The following is a 21,452-nucleotide window of genomic DNA, read 5'->3' on the forward strand; positions in this document are numbered from 1 at the left end:
CATATCGGAAATTTTTGTCTTTTACTTTTAGAATACCCTTAAGATACACCTCTTGTGTATCTACAAGAAAAAGAGACGGTTGATACCGTTTGTTGATGGCTCTTTATGGCGATCTACAAAAAAAGAACGGGGCGGTCGATCTAATGTTTCTGTGTAAGGACATCGTAACCGCGAAAATCGAGACGGCCTTCGCCCTCGAACGAAACGATCCACTTGGGTCGCTCGATGACGGTGGTCCTCGAGATACAAAGCCTCGTCGCTTAAGCGACGTGTATTTTATTGACGTGGTGGTCCCTGAAATACTTCACCTTTCGTGGACAGGAGTTCGACGTTCTTCCGCTCGCTAACGCGAATCTCATAAAGTCAAGCGAGCGAACTATTAGCCCGCGTACGAGCTTAAGTAAGCTCACGCTCTTCATATATTCGTTTAAATTATGTTTAACATAGAAAATTAACGATAAAGATGTCTGTGTTGTATATTTATCTAGTGAAGAAAAAAGAATATTCAATAAAGACATAAAATTTATGTAAACGCGTGTCATACGTAACGTAACGTTCCATGAAAAATTCATGATGCGTTATAAAATCTCTCCTTATTTCATGGTTAATCTTCAGCAAAAATCTTATTTGGATGGCCTCTCAGAAGTCTGAGTTTTATTATGTGCTGTTACATTCATCTAGAACTTGAATATTTACTAATTTCTACACGGTCATCAAATCCACGAATCCGAGTAGACGTACTCACTTTCGGGCTTCCAGAAAGAAAGAAAGAGAGGGAAAAAAATCCAAGGTCCGTCGAATAGTTGCGAGCAATTAACGAGAAACAGGCGCGTTCTCCTCTGCCACGTTCGAACGGAAATCACATTTCTCGTCGCACCGCGATTACCGCGAAGCCCTCGGATTGAACCGCCACGGCCGCGCCGACCGAACAAAACGTTTTTTCGCGTTTGCTGGCTCGATCGTCATAAAGTCAAACGAGCGCGACCAGCAGCGCAGGGTTATCGTGCACACTCGGCAAGTATGTACACGTACGTGCTCGAGCATGAAGGCCGAAGAGGAAAGATAAATAGACAGAGGTGGGAGGACTTAACTCAAATTTTGCAAAGCCAGTTGCATACTTCGCAGCGGAAGCAGTTTTATGGAGATTGCACCGGCATTCCTCCCCGGTGGGGAGGATATTATTGAGAGGTACCGTGGACTCCTCTGAGAAAGTGCGTATAGAGGTGCCTCACCTCCACCTCGTCGCGGATCGGTATTCAAGCGAGCGTCCGGGAGACGGGGAAGAAGATCCCGGGGGCCTCACACTTCGGAGTCCCTGAACGATCCCGAAGAGTTATCCGTCTGGTGCCGCGGAGCTCACTGACCCGTCGTACTCTTTCTCTTCGACGACAGCCCGCGCTTTCGGGCTGACTTCATCCCGTCCCGCACCCGTCTCTCGTGCATTACGAGGTACTTTGGGCGTCGAAGCTTCCCTCCTCCGCGGGCAGGATCTACGGGGGCCCCCGCGACCCCAACGTGTTCAGGTCACTGTTGACTCGCGCGTGGGGAAAAATTTATTTCGACGAGGTCACCGAAGCCTGTCGTGCAATGACCCCGAGACGTCTTAACTTCGACACATTTGCGAACAACGTCGTCCACGTATCGTTGTATCGTTCGTTCTCTTGCTTTCTCTCTCTCTCTCTCTCTTTCCTTCTTCGTTGCACGGTATATCACGATATACCACGAAACCCACTTTGAAACGAGCCCGGCGTTAACACTTGAAAGACGGTCTAAGTCAAAATGTCTCTTTTAAAATTTATTTCAGTTGGGTCGACGAAGCCTGTCGTCTCGTGACCCCGTAATGTCTTAACCATCATTTTCAAGTTACATGATATCGTTTAACTCAATTTACCACAATATGTTACTATTGAAAGAATTATATATCGATGTATAAAAACGTTCTAGATACAATCATCTTTTTAAATAAAAATGTACAGAAATAGAAAAATAAAAGATAAAATATGGTATCAATATAAAAAATAGCGACAGAGAAGAATAATTACGTTGATAATGCAAGTTTAGCGATAATCAGACATTTTAATATCTCAATGATGATGAATTCTGTAATGAGATTTAGCTAACGAGTCGAAGAATTCTTGGGAATTATATGAACCAAATCACGAAGCTTCTAATGGATCGGCTGAGTCCCGCGATGTACCCATAAAAGTCTCGGATGCTTCACTGTAGCAAATTCTTCGAGGCGCCCTGTGCCGGCAGGAACCGTAGACCCTGAAATTCCACGAGAATTCCAAGCACGACTGGTCACATGATACTTCGCTAATCCACCTCGTATCATAGTGTTATCGATGAAAAGAGATTACAGCCGCATGATTACAGCCATCCTCTTTCGGCCCCTCGCTCTCTGTGTAAATTATTCGTCGTGCGAATCGCACAATAAAAATGAGAAGTTAATATTATCGAACATTACACGGAGAAAGAATTTTTACAACCTCTGTTAGAATTCAAAAATACTCAAAGTGGTGATTAATACTGAATTCAATACTTTTCTAAATTGCTATTTATAGAAGCTATTATCACCTCATTATCTGAATTATCACGTTTTAAACATAAGATTTTTCATGTTATATAGTATTTACTTTTTCCATTGTTAATTATTGTAAAAGTAATTTAATCGAAGTTCTTAAATATAAAGAAAAAAGTGGCAGTTAAAACTAATTATGGAGAGATTTTATGAAGAAAATCATCTCATAGGTATAAATTATTTTGGATCGATTTAATCATTCAATTAACAATTGCAGTCATTGACGCGGTTTTCTGTAGATCTTACCGAGTAAAGATCTAGCTAATGCGGGTTTGAGAAGCCGCGAAAAGAACCGCGTTTGCCAACTAGCATGTGTGTGGCACCAAGCGACGTGTGGCGTCGCGCATTTGTGCGTTCATGCGTATCTCTGCGTAACCGAGGCTGTTCCAAATTGACCGTTGTGCCGCATATAGTCCGGTTCCGTTGACATGTAATGCTATTTTATCGAGTAGGCAAAGTTACCGTGTCGGAAATTACCTCGTATTCTCGTATCCTTGTGTTTGCTTAATTCATTTCTCTCTCGATAGAACATGCAATTATGTCCTTTTTTTGTTTCAGTCTATCATTACTATGTCGCGTATATAGGTATATTTATTGCAACAAGCTGTCAGTAAGTTTTTTATGCGCATTCGACGTGATACGAGTGTACTTAGATTCGCCGCACGTCAACCACCGCGACCATTTAATATTAATGTTCGTTTGTCGAACGACGGTATCCGCGTCACGCTTCTATCATACTACAAATACTTTAGAAATATTTTAGCGTCAGGAATTTCTCCTTTCGTATATATCGTGCCTGAACGACGGACGTTTCCCTGAACGTAAGAATTTCGCTGATATCCGCACGTTCGACGAGCGCATCCATGGCACAGCGCGCCGACAGTAAATTTGCGCGCACGCCGCATATCTGTCTTCATCCGACTTTGAACGTCCCCTGACGTTTCTCCCTAGCTGGCTTTCGTCACGTTGTTCTCTTTCTCCGTCTCCGTTTCCCTCGTCATTATCGTCAACCCGCCCGTGCGGGTTTCTACGTCGCGGAGATCCGCGTATATTAAATTCACCGTGGTCTCATATGAGCCACGAAATTAAGCGATTTCGTGGGACCACACGGGGAGGTTTCACCGACCTGCGCGCGCGCGCGCGCGCGGTGTAACGTGCTTCAATTAAACGAACGCCCTGTCAGAGTTATTAATCCCGAATTAATCCAGCGCGACAATGTGGAACATTTCTGTTTGATCAGTCGGATTTGCGTCGGCAACAAATAAATCGGCCCTCGTGACAATCTATCCCGTATGGTTCGTTGATCCGGCGACGACCTTTCTCAGATTACACTCTTGATTATCAACGCAGCAGTTGGCCGGAATAAGTGGTATTGATCATAACTTCATCGCGTCGAGTGAAGTTTAGAATCAAGCTACTTTATCATTCGTACTTTCTTTCACAGTTACATTTTAAAAAGAAATTGTTATACAGCAGAATAATCGTATTATATCAGTATATTATATCAATTATGATGTATTGTTCTTATTTTATTTCCAATATGATATCTTGTGTAATATGACCTGCACTGACTTTATTTAATGATGGATGGCCGAGTTGCCGTTCAGTTTTACAAGGCACTGTCAATCTAGACTTTCGATTTACGCCCGTTTTATTCGTCAGGAAACAATCTTGACGCGAGGCAGCCCAATAAAGGAAGTCGAGATGATGTAGAGGCTACCGTTTGGTTGGCTTCTTCTTATTCGGATAGCCCACAGTAGCCGGATTGTCAGATGTTGTTGTGGGCTTCGTTGCAGGGGACATCGTTTGATAGCGGTGGACCGGGCGCGGGGAAGGAAACGAGCGCTGGAACGGTGTTGGTGGTCCACAGTGGCGACTCGAAACAATGAATTTACTTCATAAATCTCAATTCAGCCGGGACCACCGCCCAATTAAACTTAATCTCACGACCACCGCAGTAGGGCCATTTGCCTAAGATGTATCTGAGTCGATGCCACAAGGACCCACATTTCGATGTGTTCATTAGAAACCTCCAGTTAAATTTAATAACCAAGTATGTGCCGTCAATACATCACGAGTCGTAATCGCGCGGATTTATCTTTGAACATGATATACGTAAGTTTACTGTATTTTTAAATTTGTCACAAAAACTAGAAGAATTACTGCAATAAAAAAATATTAAATTACCTAAAATAGAAGACGATAAACTCAGTAACTTTTTTACGTCAAAACGGAAGGCAAATGATGATCAAAAGTGTAATAATTGATAATCAACTCTATATGTAACAGATATTTGGAAGGAGACCTAGTCTCAAAAGTTTGGTCATTTATACAAATACGACCACTCGGAAAGGAGATCGTTCCTGGAAACGAAATTCCCGGAGATGGCCTTGCGAATGCCGCCCATGTATTCACGAATCATGGGATTTAAGTCTTGCACACTCATCGTCTTTTATTTGGTCCGTAAATGAGAAACATACCGATAACACATGTTCGTATATTCGCCCATCGGAACAAATTGCGATGTCTGGTCTCTCGACAAACGCGTGCCAACATCGGCGAGAATTATGCATAGATTTTAGCTCCGCGTTATTCAGAAACACATAACTTTCGCGGACAGAAAAACAAAATAAAGAAGAAAAATTTTAGAATGGAAGAATCTCTTCTTTGATGATAAATTTAAAATGTTCCCATGAATTTGTATAAAAATATTTCGATTATTTCAAGATTATTTCGATATATTGTGATCTTGAAAAATATATAATGTTAAGAATGTTACGAATTAAGAAAATTAATCGTTGTGTCCAATAATACGCGAATTTATGGCCGGTATTCATTCCGTATTCAGTCGGATCTTATTATTAAGACTGTCTTAAGTATTATACGATCTTAAGATGTTATGAACCAATCACAGAGCCGTATTAGCATTTTAAGACAGTCTTGAAATAAGATCCGACTATGAATATACGGAGACTCTATAGTCTCACAAAATGACTATCAGTGAGAATATTTAATTATTCTCTTTGATTCCATTTTATAATAACCTTTTACCAGGAAAATAAGTTATATAAAGCTTTCATCGTCTTTCGGTTGTAAATATCATTTACTCATGCGTGCGCGGAGCTGTCCTCGATTTCATTAAAATTAATCTACTTCCAAGAAGGACATGGCAATGTGTTCACTGCAAACTCTTGGCTTTATAAAGTGGATTATACGTAAATGAAAAACTTGACAGTAGCCCGAGGCGGATAATTAATAAATAGCTTAATTTCCATCTATCAGAAAGTCATTTCTCAAACGTTCTCCAACAACGTGTATCTTGTTAATGGCAATATAATATGCGATTCTCGATTCAAAGGTAACAGAGAAAGAGAATTAACTTTGAAAATTTCTTAAAGAAACACGATAATTAGATTTTCTGGGATAAAAGCAAGAACACTTTCTCTATCAGATTCTAAAACCTTTTAAAGTCTACATTTCACTTTATATTAGTTACAAATTAATAGCAAATATAGTCTGTTTAATGAAATTCTTTTATAGATCAAAGTTCGCAATTAATTGGTGTAACTTATTTTTTATTTTTACGAAAAGCTTTATTTACTTCATTACTTCCCATAATTTTTAATACTTTTTTTACTTCACGAAGAGTAAATTAATTATTAACGAGCAGCTAAAAGATTTAGTGGTTTTATTAACTCAATATGCATGAATATTTACTATATTTGATATCATATAAATTCAATTTCTGATGGTTAAAAAATTATGTCGTACTTTTTTATGCGCAATTCCTTCCTGTTAACGCGCCGAAATCCTTCGTAAATCTGGCGCTTGGCACGAGCCGGTACTTTTGGCAGGCCAGGAAATTAAGATGTATCGTCGAAATCTGGTGTGGCCAATTTGCATCGGCCGCAACGCCTACGCGCCTTTCCGCCTCCGCATCGGGGCCCGCCCGTCTGGGACCAAGCACACCCATTCGAAGTCCATTCGATTGTTCAACAAGTCCTTAAAAATCCGGACACCATCTAACGAGTCTTATAAATACCGATACATGTGTGCGTACGGTGCAAGAGAAATCACATCTTGACATCGACGAGATGTCAGCATTGTAACGATATCATCAAATTACATCGATTATTTTTATTATTCCCACAATATCCAATTTGCACATAAATTACACTTATACATTATTGCAATATTTTATTCGTAGTTTTTATTAAAGAATTCCTTGTCTCGAAAGAATTCATTGTCTCGAAATCGTTCTTTAAAATAGATTGATATATCAATTCCGAGTTGTATATTTTCCTTCGACAAATTGTATTTTATTTCTTGAATAAACGCGACTCTATCGTCCTCGGACTTCGAGGATTTTATTATACGTAGCAAAGAAAATCACATCTCGAGTTCGTGCCAGTTGACGATTCTCCTGCCTATTTCAATATGATCAACGCACGGCCAATTTGGAGCCATAGCTTTTTTCTTTACGTCACATCGATACAAACACGTGCGACCGAGGCCCGCCAGGCCGACGTACGCGCGTGAATATCGCGATTAATAGGGCGATCAACGCGATGCGTCGTGATGGATTTAAGAGCGTCCCACGTAATAGCACAACGGGAGGGCACGATTTTATTCTCGTTCTTGCCTTCGCATCCCGTGACCGATTGTCGCGTGACCGCGCGTATCGTTATTCGAGCGCACCCAAAAAAAAATTTCACTGTACATAATGGCCGTCGATGATCGTAAAATCGGATCGTGAAAACGGATGTCACGGGACTCCATCCACGCCAGGATAGATGCTGACGATTCATGAAACGGATATTAAGATTAAGTATGAGACGAACGAGTTTGCAAATGGCGTTTGCAAATTAGAAGTAACAGCTAAAAATTCTCACTTTCAATCAACAAATAACTATATTATCTCCAAGTATAACAGTGTATATCAATCAAGCGATATTCACTTGTTAGAATTATTTCACTTTTGTTCACGTATGTAATGCTCACAATGTCACAATTAAATAGATTATTTATTTATGTCAATATAAAAATTACGATTAATAAATGATCGATATTATACCAACGTTGTTACTAGTTTTGCAATTTTCATTTTTTCGTCTCACCGTTTAATTTCTCTCAAGAGATCATTAGCCAGAAACACGGCGATAATAGAACGGTACGGACGCGGACGGTGTGGACCGAACGGACGAACACGTCGCCACAATTACCGCGAGACGAGAACGACGATTAACCTTCATGAATACAATCTGGCGCAATTCGACGACGGCAGAATGGTGTCGGCGACGATCGAGTGGGTCGATTTTATGGCGCGGGCCATGCTCGCCGTGCGTACGCATGCACGCGTGTACATGCGTGTCCTTATGTGGGCGCTGATACGCGCCGGCGAGCCCCCCCATACGTTATATTAACACATTAGCTCCGCTCGCGTGCCAAAACCCTGTAAGCTGTAAGTAATAATAAGTAAGGGTCGTGTCTCCCTTTCGACATTCGCGAAACGAGGCTCGCGCGCGCACAAGAGGAAGAGAGAGAGGAAGGGTTGGTACGTAGGTGGTCGAAATTGGGCGGCGGGGACAACAAACAGCGACGTGTGCTTCGCCCTCTCGGTTTCATGTATTTGCCGTTCCGCGTCCTCTCATTTCAAGGAAACGACACACGTCGACGCGGCGCAGCCCTTCCAGAACTATAGAAGTTCAGTTTCTCGCTCCTCTCGCCGCCGATATACGTTCATTGCCGGCCACATGTGGCGAATCGCATCGATGACTCGTTCAACGATTTCTCAAGGCTCACTTTCAGAATTCCTCGTACGCCCCAACGTCGAGAGGAGAGACGGAATCCGCGCGCACCAGACAGAATCGTTTCATCTCCCGTCATTCAATATCGCTGACGCGTGTGCAGCATGTTTCGAATCGTAGCGAAGAACTCTCGCCCGATAATCTCAAGGCTTACTCGGAAAGACGAGATCGTTTTAGAGTCGCGAAGGTGATAGAAAGGCATCACCTATTACTGGCGAAACGGCGTGTTTCGAATTGTAGAGGCAGACCGCGGTGATATCACCGCTTATTAGGAGAAGCGAACGTTCACGATTTATGCATAAATTCATCTCGTCTTTCATCGTAACTCGTCGCTCGTTGCAAACGTTTTGAATCGAAGCGAAGGCGCTTCTCGGAACTTCCTCCAAAAGTTACTCCGACAGAATCTCGCAGTACGAAGAACGGTCGCTCGCACTTCGTCGCGCATTCGTCTCGTCTGTTGCGACTTGGTTCGTCTCTCGACGTTACTAACGACGGTGTTGTTCTTGCCGCAATCGGGACGCAAATAACAAGTATCGCGGCCACGATACAAAAACACTTGGATGAAACGCGTCCCTGACGTTCATCCGGGAAGAAGAGGCCAGAAATCATCAGACGGAGAGTCGAAACGCTCACAATGTTTGCACGGAACACCCGGCACCGGCACCTGCTGCGAACCTGCTCGCGAACCATCTTCTCGCTACTTTCTCGCCAGCGTTGGTACTCAAATTTTCGACCGCGATCTCTTCACAAATCGTTCTCGCGATTACGATGGAAAACGCATTCGAATCCGGGTGCGAAATCTGCACCGACGACCTAACGGGATTACCGGTGTTCTGATAAAGTTATCATCACGTCAAATATCAAATCATTTATTCTATAAATGGATTAAGTGTTGTAAATTAGAAATTGTATGTAAAAGAGGAACAACACGTACCTATGTATAAATTTATAGCTACATAAAAAATTAAGAAAGATATTGACATAAAACAATTTGCAAATAAAATCAATGTTATCACAGCATATTTTTTTATCAAAATAAATTTTATATATAAAACCGTGTTTTTTATTTATTATTTTATTGTATTAATTTAATTCACGTAGTTCAGGTGTTCTTTCAGAGAATAATCGCACGTAGCTTATCCTCCGCCGGACATACGATTAAATATCGAAAATCTCGTTGGCTATTATCAAACATGTCCAAAAGACTGACGTAAGACTCGCAATGTAGCGAGTTGAGAACCACTTAGGCCACACGCACACTCTTCGGTGGCTCCAATTAAGCGGGCAACATTAATTTCAACCACCCGGTCCGACCCCGCGGTTATCTCCTTCTCTCCCGCTCCCGCCGTTTCGTCAGTCCTTTCCTTGTCCCTTCGTTCCTGTCCCTGTACTCCTCCTCTTCGTAACCCCTTCCCTTCGTCCCTTACGTCCCGACCCTTCTTCGCGTACCCTCCTCGCGTCGTATGCGTTTCCACTCGCTCTTCCGCGCGCTCGCGCTCGCGCGCACACGCACACGCCTTTCCGTTTCTTCGCGTTGCGCTTGCCCTTCGGTATACGTGAATTGCGCGTGTCGCGATGCGTGTGCCGCGTGTATAGGTACGTAAATTACCGTTCGAGTTTGCACGCCCACACGAGCGTGTCGTCGCCGATGCACGTACAAAGCGAGCATGCACTCGCGCGAGTTACTTATCGGCGCGGATCGCTCGCGAATCGATTTTACGCGAGCGTACAGATCGCCATGCGCCAGTAGTTTACACTCGCACACGCAGCTAAAGTCATTGACATTTTGCTTATTGTTCAGACTTGGATGTCACCCGAAAACACGTTCGTGGATCGACATTCAACGATTTTATATTTATCTTTTAGTTGGTATTCGCTAAATTTGCCAAATATCTCTACTTGTTTTGGAACACGAGTTCATTATTATCTTATTTTGGTATTCACTCTGATAATGTTAACCGAATACCAAGCTGAAAGGTTGCATGTAAACAGACGTGTTACGTTCTCATTTAATGCACAGCATCCCGGCGATGTTATTGGCGAATAAACATTTATTACGAAAATATACATAGCCGACACGCGGAATAGCGTGCGTTAAAATTTCGTCGAAATATATCTCTTTTAGAGCTCTCGCCCGCGCGCGCCTTCTATCTATTGATGACCGGTGAAAAGAACTGCCGCTGCAAGGTCCCATCAGCAGCAATAGTTATAAATAAGTACATAAATATGTAAATACGCGCGGCATATCTTATATCCAGCATCATCAAGTTCCATATATATGCTAATTACTACAAATCGTCTTTCTTCCATAATTATCCTTCACCGCGCTTACGCATCCGCGGTTCCGACCGTTTGCCTCGTTCTCGCAACGTTGTTTTAAAGCAGTTCAGCCTTCACGGAATAATGGAAACGCATTTCGCTCGCGCCCGATCCTGCAACACGCGTCTCTACTTACACGCCCGTTTAACCGCGCGCTAATGCGCGGTCATCATTTATTATTCGAGTGCGTCTCCTATATTTAACCGGCCGCGAAACGGAGGCTCCGCTGTTTGTTTCCGCTCGTTCGCGTATCGTCTCGTTCCGTTCCGGTTTCCCGCATTTTTTCCACCATCCTGCCCGCTTCCTCCACCCGCCGCGCCGTTCCCGTCGCTTCTCCATCGCGCTGATATTCCGTCATGTCTTCTCCGCGCGTCTACCTAATCATATCTCATATCAACTCTTTTACACAATGTCGAGTGCACTCATGGCCTTGTTTCGTTCGCTCGGGCCGCTTTAGCAAATGCGATAGTTTACATCGGCGAACGGCAACTTCCTGGACACGTGGCTCGCGAAGAAGAGAGTCGGAACAGAGAGAAGACATTGATAAAGAGCCATGCCTATTCTCCGACCACCCTCGTAGCAATCACGCGCTATAAGCCTCACTAATTTTACATCAAAGAACCGTTAAGTTGCATATCGCAGTGAAGAGATTTTTTTTATAACCTACAATGGGAATTCGAGATCAATAAAATTGTTGCGTAAATTATCAGCGAATTAAATTAATCTGAAATTTATATTCTCATCACGAAAGATCGCGCATTTAATTATAATGACAATAAAATTAAATTTCTATAGGAAGCTTTTCTCCTTTTCTTATTAAAGGGTTGTATATTAAAGGATTGCAGAATGCAGCCCGTTTCGATAAAGTTTTGAAACGGTAAACGAATAACCGTTTCGAGTCGACACCGACTCGGCTCGCGTCAATCACCATGTAAGAGAGGTAGAGTGGTGGTAGTTTACTTTGGTGCGTACCAAGTTCCTCGCCACATGCTTGGAGAAGCCGAGGGAACGTAATAGAGCGGAAGGGTGAGCCAGCGAGAGAAGCCGAAGAGCGGCACGAGGGAACGTCACGTTACGTTCCACGTCGGAGTGACGTTTCTAATGCGAAACTAAGGAATTAGAACAGTCGCGCTGTCTAATGAGATACTAATTGCGCCGCATTCTCGTTGTATTGACTCGACCGGGAATCAGATAAACATAACTCCCGACCGAGGGAAAGTGAAACACGCGTCCGTGAGATTTAATCAAATTGCTAAATTCACGAACCAGGAAGCAGTCTAGAGAGGAGTTTAAAGAGCTTGTTAAAATGTCTGTTAAAGTATCTGTTGAGAAGAGATCTACAAGCAATCCGGAATGGGAGCGGCAATATGATAGTCGCAGATTACTTCAGAAAGAAGAAATAATTGACATGATTTAAGTTTAGATCCAGAAAAACTACGATCATAATACTCATCGTCTGTACAATAATTTAAATTAAGTGATGGCAAACGTGCATGAGAGAGAGAGTAAAAGATAATTTCCCTTTGGCAAATACTTAAGCAGCTTAAATCGTGAGAAGTAAAGAGATGTGTTACGATAGCGAAGAGTGCGGCGCGAAGATAAGGGAAGGAGAGCCGTCTTTCGGTTTAATCGTTTTCCATAAATCAATCAGCGGTGTTAATATTACCTATTTTAGAACGAATCTCGCCGGTTAAATATCAAATGTGCATTCGACGAAATCGCTAGAAGGAACGTAATCTATGGTAGCGCGGGTAATCACGGTATTCCTTCACGCGCGCTTATCCCGTCGCGCTCAACGAGGCGAGATAATGTCGTGCATTTGAAAATAAGGTGGAACAAACGTGCAACGCGCGCGCGGATAAATAACACGGTGGAGGGTATACGCGAGAAAACGCACGGAAACGCGCGTCGCGTGTTAAACGCGCGCGACCTTTCGCGCGTCAGAAGGAAACCACGTGCGAAACGGATTACGTCTTTACTTCACCGTCCCTTTAACCCATCTTATCTTTGTTCTAACACGAACGTACAACAAGATATATAATACGCGTACGACGAAACAGCAACTCAATAAGTTTGTGCATATCTATCGCAAACCAATGAACTTTTAACATCCGAAATGGGCGTGATTACGAAGAGAGCTGAGATCCTGAAAGAATAGTACCGATTGTCGTGAAGTGGATCAAAGCTTAAAGTGTCTCGAAATTACCTCGTATTATAAATTCGCTAGAGCACGTCGGCTTCTCGTCGGCTTGAGATGGGCGCCGCTGGGCTTACGTGATCGCGAGTGATCGCGAACGTTAACGCTGTATCCGATTACGAGATGTGTATCTACGGGGTGCGCGGTGGGAATCGTCTGGGGTCGTTAAATCGGAGTACGAGCGATTCTATGCGCCGCGCCGGTACACGCGCTTGCGTCCGTACGTCGATGTGCAACACGTGCGTAGAGCGGGCAGTCGTATGAAAACGTTTTAGCCCCGTCGTGGGAAAGATGTTCGAACGCCGACGTAATAAGACGGGACAATCACATGTCGTTTTACGGGGCCCCATAATTGCCATCCGCGATTGGTTCGCTCGAAATAGACTCCTCTCGTTTGACGCCGCGAATTCACTGATTAATGGTATTTAAGCGGCATCGATGTGCATCGGCATCGTAATTCACTCGCGTGTTGCGCCAGTCGCGAATCACTCGTGAACGAGCTCAAATCCGTGCGAATTCATGCGTCTCGCTTTTAATTCAATTAATCGCCATTACGTCAACGTCCAGAATATCTAGGAATAGAACGGCGTTATTCAGCATAAGTTACGATATCTCGTTTATAACTCGGATGAAAACGTTAATAATTTTCTTGTAAGATGATAGCCTCATAAATCGATAATCATAAGGTGGCCTCAAACGTAAATCATGCGTATCGAAATAAATCTACTTACTTGTCATGTTTAATAAATTCTACACAATCTTCTCGTTTCCCTCTTACTCGATTCCCCGTTTGCGTTTGCTCCGTATTTCTCAAGGATCTCGAGCGCATATCGATATAGATTCGCCTTCGTCGCAACCATGTAATACTTACAAACTTAAGAAAAATGTGATGTATATGTACAAAAAAGAGAAAATTTGTTAAGATATATTATATATTTTTGCTTTAACTTCATTGTAGCAATTCTGCAATCGAAATGCAATCTTCTCTGGCAAGCATCCTCTTTATCAAATCCCAACACATTTTGCAATGAATCAAAAGTATTTATTATGACTGCTTGTTGACGCGAGTCAGCTACCGGAGTTTCTAATTTTCCTCCGCGATATTTTCGCCGAAAGCCAAGATAGACGCGGAACGATACGATCGATGATCCGCGCGATAACTCGGTACGCGCAACGTAATAATTAATAACGGCGCGCAAGCGCGCATCATGTTCTGCCACGACGCGAGAGAACAATGTATATCGCGTCGTCGTGATGGTTTGTTTCGCCGGCAACCAGCTCGCGGAGTCGTATATGTCTCGCACGCTTATCCGCACGTTAACTCGCGCCTCGATGTATATCCATCCCCCCCTTCCTAATCGGGGGGACCGATGTAATCCCGATATGTAACGTAATAATAATCACGAAGCGATAAAGATCTTAACAGTGCCGGTCACGCCTACAACACATAAGACACGACGTCGATATGTAGCAATACGGCGGTCGTGACTGCGCGTTGGAGCGCAATGATCCCTGCGAAGTGACTTTCCTCCTCGAGATAACATCGAGGCTACATCGAAAACTAAATGGTAAAAGACGAAAGATTATAGTTCCTGCTTTGCGCCACATTGGCGATTGGGATCCAGCACACGGAGATCGCCGCTTTCTAAACCCTTTCATCCGCGAGCCGAAGTGTAGAGACATATCCTCTTTGCACGAAGCTTATAACTAATACGAATCGAGAAATTGTACAATTACACGAATGTAACGACAAAGACATTTTGACGTAATTTTTTTTAATATTGATACAACTAATTATAAGTTGTTTGTGAAAAGTAATGAGTAGTCGCAACTGACGACAAGCATTAAGAGCTGTTTAAAATTGATTGTTGTTTATTACATATTTAATCGCTTCGCGAAAAGAATAGGTGACGATGTCAAGGAGGAGGAAGATCGAAAGCAAATACAAGAGAGAGAGAAAGGGATGAGAAAGGGGCGGTCTTTCGTTGGTAGAACCGGTACTTCTGCATCGACGGCGTAGGATGCAATGAAGCTATTAATCGTCTCTTCGAGCTACGCATTACTCGCAAATGTCTTCTGCTCGTAATTTTTGATGTTTATTATCGTGAGCTGCACAGCCCTCGCGAGGGGATTAATATCTGAAAGATAAATCCATCTGTACTCAAATATACTGAAGACCTGATACTTTCATGCACAGTCCTGTGTAAAATTTAAACTTTTTAAAAATCTGTAATAAATCTTTTAAAATATACATTTTAAAAGTCAAATTTTTTAATAATTGTTTCGTGATATACGATCTTGCATAAAAATCTCAATTTTTTTAAAATCTAGAATAAATCTTTTAAAATGTATATTTAAAAAACCGGACTTTTGAAAATAACTGCTAATTCGTGACATTAAATTCAGCGTGAAAGAGGTACGTGATTTCTAATTTACTGGACTCGTGTAATAATAACGCCAGACTGCGCCAGAAAATATTTCTACGCATATGGAAATTCAAAGACATGACGTATTGGTGTTTTGTACTGAAGAATCGTTTAAGAAATACCGGTCGCGTTCAGAACGGCGCTTAATCGCCGTAATGTAAAGATACAAATGCCGCGCGTCTAAAATCGGATGATAGTTAAGAGGTGAAAGAACGTTGTGCGAGGAAAAAGGACGGAAAGAAATGGCGATAAAGGAAAAGAAGCAGACAAGACCGCGCCTTAATGGAAACGAGTTAACGACCCGTGGAAACGTAAACGCAGTCACGTACACTCGAGTAACGATCGACCAATAACGAGTGACCAATCAGTGATCATTATTTATGGTTATGGATATAGCCACGGATCCAATGGTTACTTTTCGTACAATTCTATGGGCTAACTCGGGAACACCTTAACGAAGACTTCATAAGAGAGGCTCAGCCAACCACGATGGGAAACCGCGCGTATATAACAAGCGATATTTATATAATAAAATCCCAAGCAAATAAAAATCCTAACGTTATAAGTACCGTTTGTCGTGCCGGTTCAACAAGATAAAAACTGAAACTTCAGTAATGACGATTTACTCCGCAATTATTTCGACCAGTGATCATTATTATTTATGGTTATGGAATCTTGGAGTTTGCTTAGTTGTATATAACAATACCAACGTCTGTGAAAATTATAGCTGCGTTAATGATGTTTATGTATAAGATGTATTAATAACGGACGACATTATGTGCACAAAAATTTAAATGGATAAATGTAAAAATGTGCATTTGATGGCGTTGTTCGGAAGGACAAGAGTTTTAATCGGTATGTTTTTTCTTTTTTGTTCTCAGGACGAAGTAAGTAACGACCCACGGCGGTTACGAGCCGTACTCGGGCTAGACGAGACTAATGACGAAATGGCATCGGGGAACGTGAGCTTTTGTGAACGAAGCCGTTAATACGCTTATTGTGTAAGCTCGATCACTGGCATGTCTGCGTTAAATCGATATCTCAATGACGCGTATGGATGTCCAGTGATTTGCAATCAGATTGATCCATCGAAATGTAAGACGACTTTCACCTTTTTGTGATTCGCACTAACTACGTAAATAAATTAATATGGAATAATTTACAGCTTTGAGAATACATTGGTAAATACCGTGAATACTCGAAGGGACTATTTTTTCCTATATAAATATTTAAAGAACATCTATTGTTTGCGTATTAATTGACTTTTCAAGATTTGTTCTCTTTTTCAATCTATTTTCTTCGTACGTGCGTGGAATTTTGCTCGATGTACAACTTTTTCAGTTTGAAAGAAAGAATTAGTACTCTCCTTAGAACATATTGTCATAAACTACCTTTTTCGTCGCGACTCCGGCCATTTATGCTTCTGAAATACCATCGGCATTGACGCAGACGGCGGAGACAGCCACAGATCGCAAAAACCTTGCGACATAAATAATTCGAAAATGTGGGTTACAGGGTATCGCTATGCCGCTCGCGATATCGTATATCTGCTCGCGGCGAGCGCGTAGGAAATACATAAAGCGCGCCTATGCGGAATCCGCGTCCTGGATAACGAGTACCGACGCGGAGTCAACGTCGGGTCTTAAAACTGTCAATCGAACGCTGCGAGCGCGCTGAAGGCTCTCGCGACTCGAGAGAGAGAGAGAGAGAGAGAGAGAGAGAGAGAGAGAGAGAGAGAGAGAGAGAGAGAGAGAGTACTCGTAATTCTCGAGAGTCGAGAATGACTTGGGAGAATCGAGGAGACCTGCCCGCTCTCGGCTCCGTGTCGACACGCTTAGCCTCGTTTGTCCCAAGTAATGGCCGTAGTCATAACTCAAGCGGCTCCGCTCGCGACTCGTTCCTACATATCCCGACGCACATACCCGGACAAGGACGGGACGATCAGATTCACGGAAAGGACAGGTCGATCGGCTCTCGCAACTGTCCGCGCGCGCCGCGCAGTCGATCGTTTGATCGTTCCATTCCGATTCGCGTATGAGAAGAACGCGACGGCTTGATCGGCTAATCCTTGTGTTTATTTCGATGCTTCTGCCGTCATTATCCGATATGCTTCACGTTTACTACGTTGTACGCTCTCAAAGTCGTTTGCTATTACCTATAAATTATTGTGCCTTATCAGACGCTTATAAGTATTTTTAGGATGTCATAATGGATGAACATAAAGATAAACTGTGGATTGTAGACACGAGAAGAAGAGATTAAAATTAAAAAGTCTCTCTTGTGAAATTATTGTTCTGGAATTAATATCACTACACAGCCGTATTAGAGAACATTGCACTTTTATTTGCATGGCCATAGGACTGTCATCGAGCTTGCGCGGCTAATTGGTGAAAATTGAATGGAGTGCGTCTCCGCCAACTGCATCGAGGCAATGGCCTTAACGACTTAACGACGGCGTCCTCTTCCTTCGTATCATTCTATTAACGTATCAACTCGCTGCCTTTTCACGAGGACATCATAATTATCGGTGATAAATTTCGCAACGCTGATTTAACGCAATGCATTCGTTACCAGACAACCTGGTAATGTGTTTGTAACGAAGGTGAATAAGATAGATTTTTTCTTCTCTTAATTAAAACGCGTGTCTTTACATCTGCGACATTGCATGCTTCAAAATGATCAATAAATTGTCTTATTTAACATCCTGTCTACAATTAATAATAACGAGCTGGAAATTGTCGAAAATTACATTCGCAATTGCGGGACCGCAAAAAAATCGCTTCTTCTAACAAATCTCGATTAAGCATGCTTCGTTAAAATGTAATAATCACTTATTGCTCGTCTTTTGCGCGACGGAAGCTTATCATTAAGTTGTCAATGTTAGTCTACCGGCGTAATCATCGGATGACATCGGTCGACGGAAGAAGGAAGAGGAAGGAGAAGAGAGGACCGCCTTTAGTTATGAATACCTAATACCCGAACCAACACGCGAGTTCTTATCCGGGCAACTTTGTACATCAAGCGCGCCTGTGTCACTCGCATCATTTCGCGCAGACCGCTCCGATAAATTGCGCGAGAACAACTTTAACACACTCTCAACTTTGTTCTCGCGCTGTTTCCCTTCCGGCGATGTTCCGTATCTGTCGATGATGTTGGCGTAACTAGAAGAGACGCGACGATCGAGCCGGGCGGCACTTTAGCAAGCGAGGTAGATTGCTTTACGTATCGGGAACGATGCAATTCGTGGCTGTACGACTTACCTCGCCTACGGCCATTTAATCGCACATGCCCTATCTGAAAGCGAGACCGAAGCGCAACTAACCAGCACCAAGAGCCTTTCCTCTTAGACGTCTAGGTGCATCATCCAGGAGTCCAGGATGATTGCCGACTCTCATTGTGTCGTTGACACGCTCTGTACGGGGAGCTTCGTTCATAAACGCTGTAATTATCGCGTCACGAGAGGTGTTTGAAACGTAAAGATCCACGGTAAAGGAAGAAAGACGCGAGACTCGAGCGAAAGCTGCACCGTTTACGATTATTATTAGTTTACGACTGAATTCTGAAATATTCCCGCCGTATTGTTTTTCGTACTTTCTAATTCTGTCAAATAAAATTGCAGTTCAGCTTTCTACATTCTCGCCTCGGGTATAATGTTCTACGAACCGGTTGAAAGATAGATGAGATCATTTATATTTATACAAAGTGTTTTGTTATTAATTTCGTAACACATTTTGTCACGTTTCGATCGTATCATTTGTTACACCAGAACCGTTTTCGTTAAAATATCACTTTAAACTTAACGCAATTCGCTCTCCGAACACGATCGTCGGTCATTTGCTCCGCGCGGAATCCTGCTAATTTACAGATCATTTTTAACGAATTCTAGACACCATTCTCCCTTTTTATTCTCCGTTGCGCCTCCTTCGCGTTTCTGCCGATACGGATGTAATTAAAAGCAACGTGACGGGCAAGTCGAGCAGCAGGCTGAAAGGGCGATTGCTAGAATAGCGGCTGCTATTTGTTACGCGAGAATCGCTCGAAGGAGAAACTAGAGGCCAGTAGCTGACATCTATCTCAGGAATAGAACGAGAAAATTAGTAGTGCGGTCGATCGCCGATGGACAAGCGACCTTATAACTTTATCCCCTTGTATATCGATGTGCAGCGTGAATTTTAACGATACACTTTTTCACACTCGCGACGTTGAGAGATCCAGTCTTGCCTCATATTTTACAATAAAATTATTCATATGCAAATGACTAATCAGTAATGTTTGTTTAAATCACTCAGCGTGTTTCCCGTGTAACAATAACCGGACTGATTAGCAATGTAAATGTCATGTCGCTACGCAGTCGCGTCCGTTCGCGCGCGTGCACGATTGTGCAGCGAAAATAAAAATGCAATTAAACTGACAGACCGAGCTACGAGCTGACGTCTATCTCTAAGAGCGGGACAAGGAAATTAGTGTTTCTCCGAGGCCGCACGTCGCCGGATATTCCACCGACGTACTTTTGGGGTTGTGCTTAGCTGGGAGAAGGGCACCTTAGCATTATTGGTTTTACCCTCGAGTCTTTGGAGAGGGATTACCGTAAGTGGGAAGGGCGAGAATGAGGAGAGAGAGAGAGAGAAAGAGAGAGAGAGAGAGAGAGAGAGAGAGAGAGAGGAGTCTGGGAATCGCGAGAAGCTCTTCTCTCGGCGAGCGCGTTCCTCGCGCTTGACTGCAAGACTGCCTCGCTTAAGTAATTAGACTGCCGACTGTTCGTTACCTTAGTCATTCCTGAGGAGGAGAAAACTGCCAAGGATGGTATACGTACGTTTAGCGCAACTAGCCAACACCTCGATATCCCGCGAGCGAGCTTATCGTTTTACTGTGGAGATGACTCCGTTTTTCATGTATCTTTCTTTTTTCTCTCTTTCTCTTTATACGCCAAGAGTTTCATTTTTACTCTAAAAGTATAATTCAGGAATTTGGTGACCTTTCCTATAAATCTTGTTGATTAGGTAAACTCGCAAAAGAAATAATAATGTTCAACAAATAACACGCGTAACACGTATGGTATCGTTATACATATCTTGATAATTATTTCTCTTTCTAAATATTGGCACGTCTGGCGAAACGCAAAAACAGCAGTGCGTCGCAAGCAGTCGCAACCTTGTAAGACATTTTACGGGCGCCATCGGGCTCGACGAAGATGAATTTCTTAAGAGATTTTTTTATGACCACACGTGTAGAAATCGATCGCGTCGCCAGCTGTAAGAGCCAATCGGAGACGGGAAACTAACGACTTAAGTCTCGGCGACGTGCGCCGATGCTTGATCGTGCGGAACAAACTGCTTTTCCGATAATATTACTTAAAGCATTTACTATGATCTTCGCTTTGAATGATTACGCGTTGTAAAACGATTTTCACTGCGAAAATTCATACGTGCTGGACGACGGCCCTCGTCGTCGACAGTAATTTACTATCGCGCAGCAACATTCGATAATTATCAATGCGACTTATATTCCACAAGCCTATAATTTCTGATCTCTCTCGGATAATCGTTAAAGCCCGGTCACAGACAAATTGTTTGACGTTTTACATAGATCACAATCAAGAAGTTTTCCTTCGGATATTATTTGTTACTCTATAACAGCACGATGTCTCCTCCCCTAAAATTTAATATCTACACGGAGAGAATTTTTTCTTAAAATTTACCCTGAAATCATGATGGTTGTGGGACAACATGTACCACCAAGAATTTTATGCGAGCTATTCTGATTAATATCTACCATAATAAAAAATATTAATATCTATTACATTAAAATATAAAATATGTTTGATTAATTTTACTAAAACATATCTAGCAAATTTCAATAATTTTTCAAAATTTACCAATCTGCTTGGTAATTTTTATCACGTTATTTGTAAAATGTTTTTTGTATATTTTAAAAATTCCTTGGTTGCCAAGTTGTCCCAAGTTTGTAGTGAATTTAAAAGTAAAATATAACAAAAAATTCTCTCCGTGTAATAAGACATATTACTGTTGAAAAATTTATTGCAAAAAATACGAAATATTTTAGCAATTTTTAAATAGAAACTTCTATAAAGAAAAAGAACAAACTTCTTTCAAGGAAAAAAA

General features: G+C 42.4%; 1 protein-coding gene across 4 annotated transcripts in view; it reads left to right on the plus strand.

Moving 5' to 3' along the window:
• Window positions 1-21,452, plus strand: part of LOC139807959 (uncharacterized) — a 170,212-nt gene that overhangs the window by 41,984 nt on the left and 106,776 nt on the right. For 2 of the 4 annotated variants that reach the window (XR_011730743.1, XR_011730744.1), the window contains exon 2: window positions 16,212-16,425. The exons of the other annotated variants lie outside the window; for them this stretch is intronic. The gene's annotated coding sequence lies outside the window, so the exon portion shown is untranslated. The remainder of the gene's footprint in view (window positions 1-16,211; window positions 16,426-21,452) is intronic. 4 annotated transcript variants of the gene reach the window in all.

Source organism: Temnothorax longispinosus, chromosome 2 (genome assembly GCF_030848805.1).
Source record: "Temnothorax longispinosus isolate EJ_2023e chromosome 2, Tlon_JGU_v1, whole genome shotgun sequence".
In the NCBI taxonomy this organism is placed as follows: domain Eukaryota; kingdom Metazoa; phylum Arthropoda; class Insecta; order Hymenoptera; family Formicidae; genus Temnothorax; species Temnothorax longispinosus.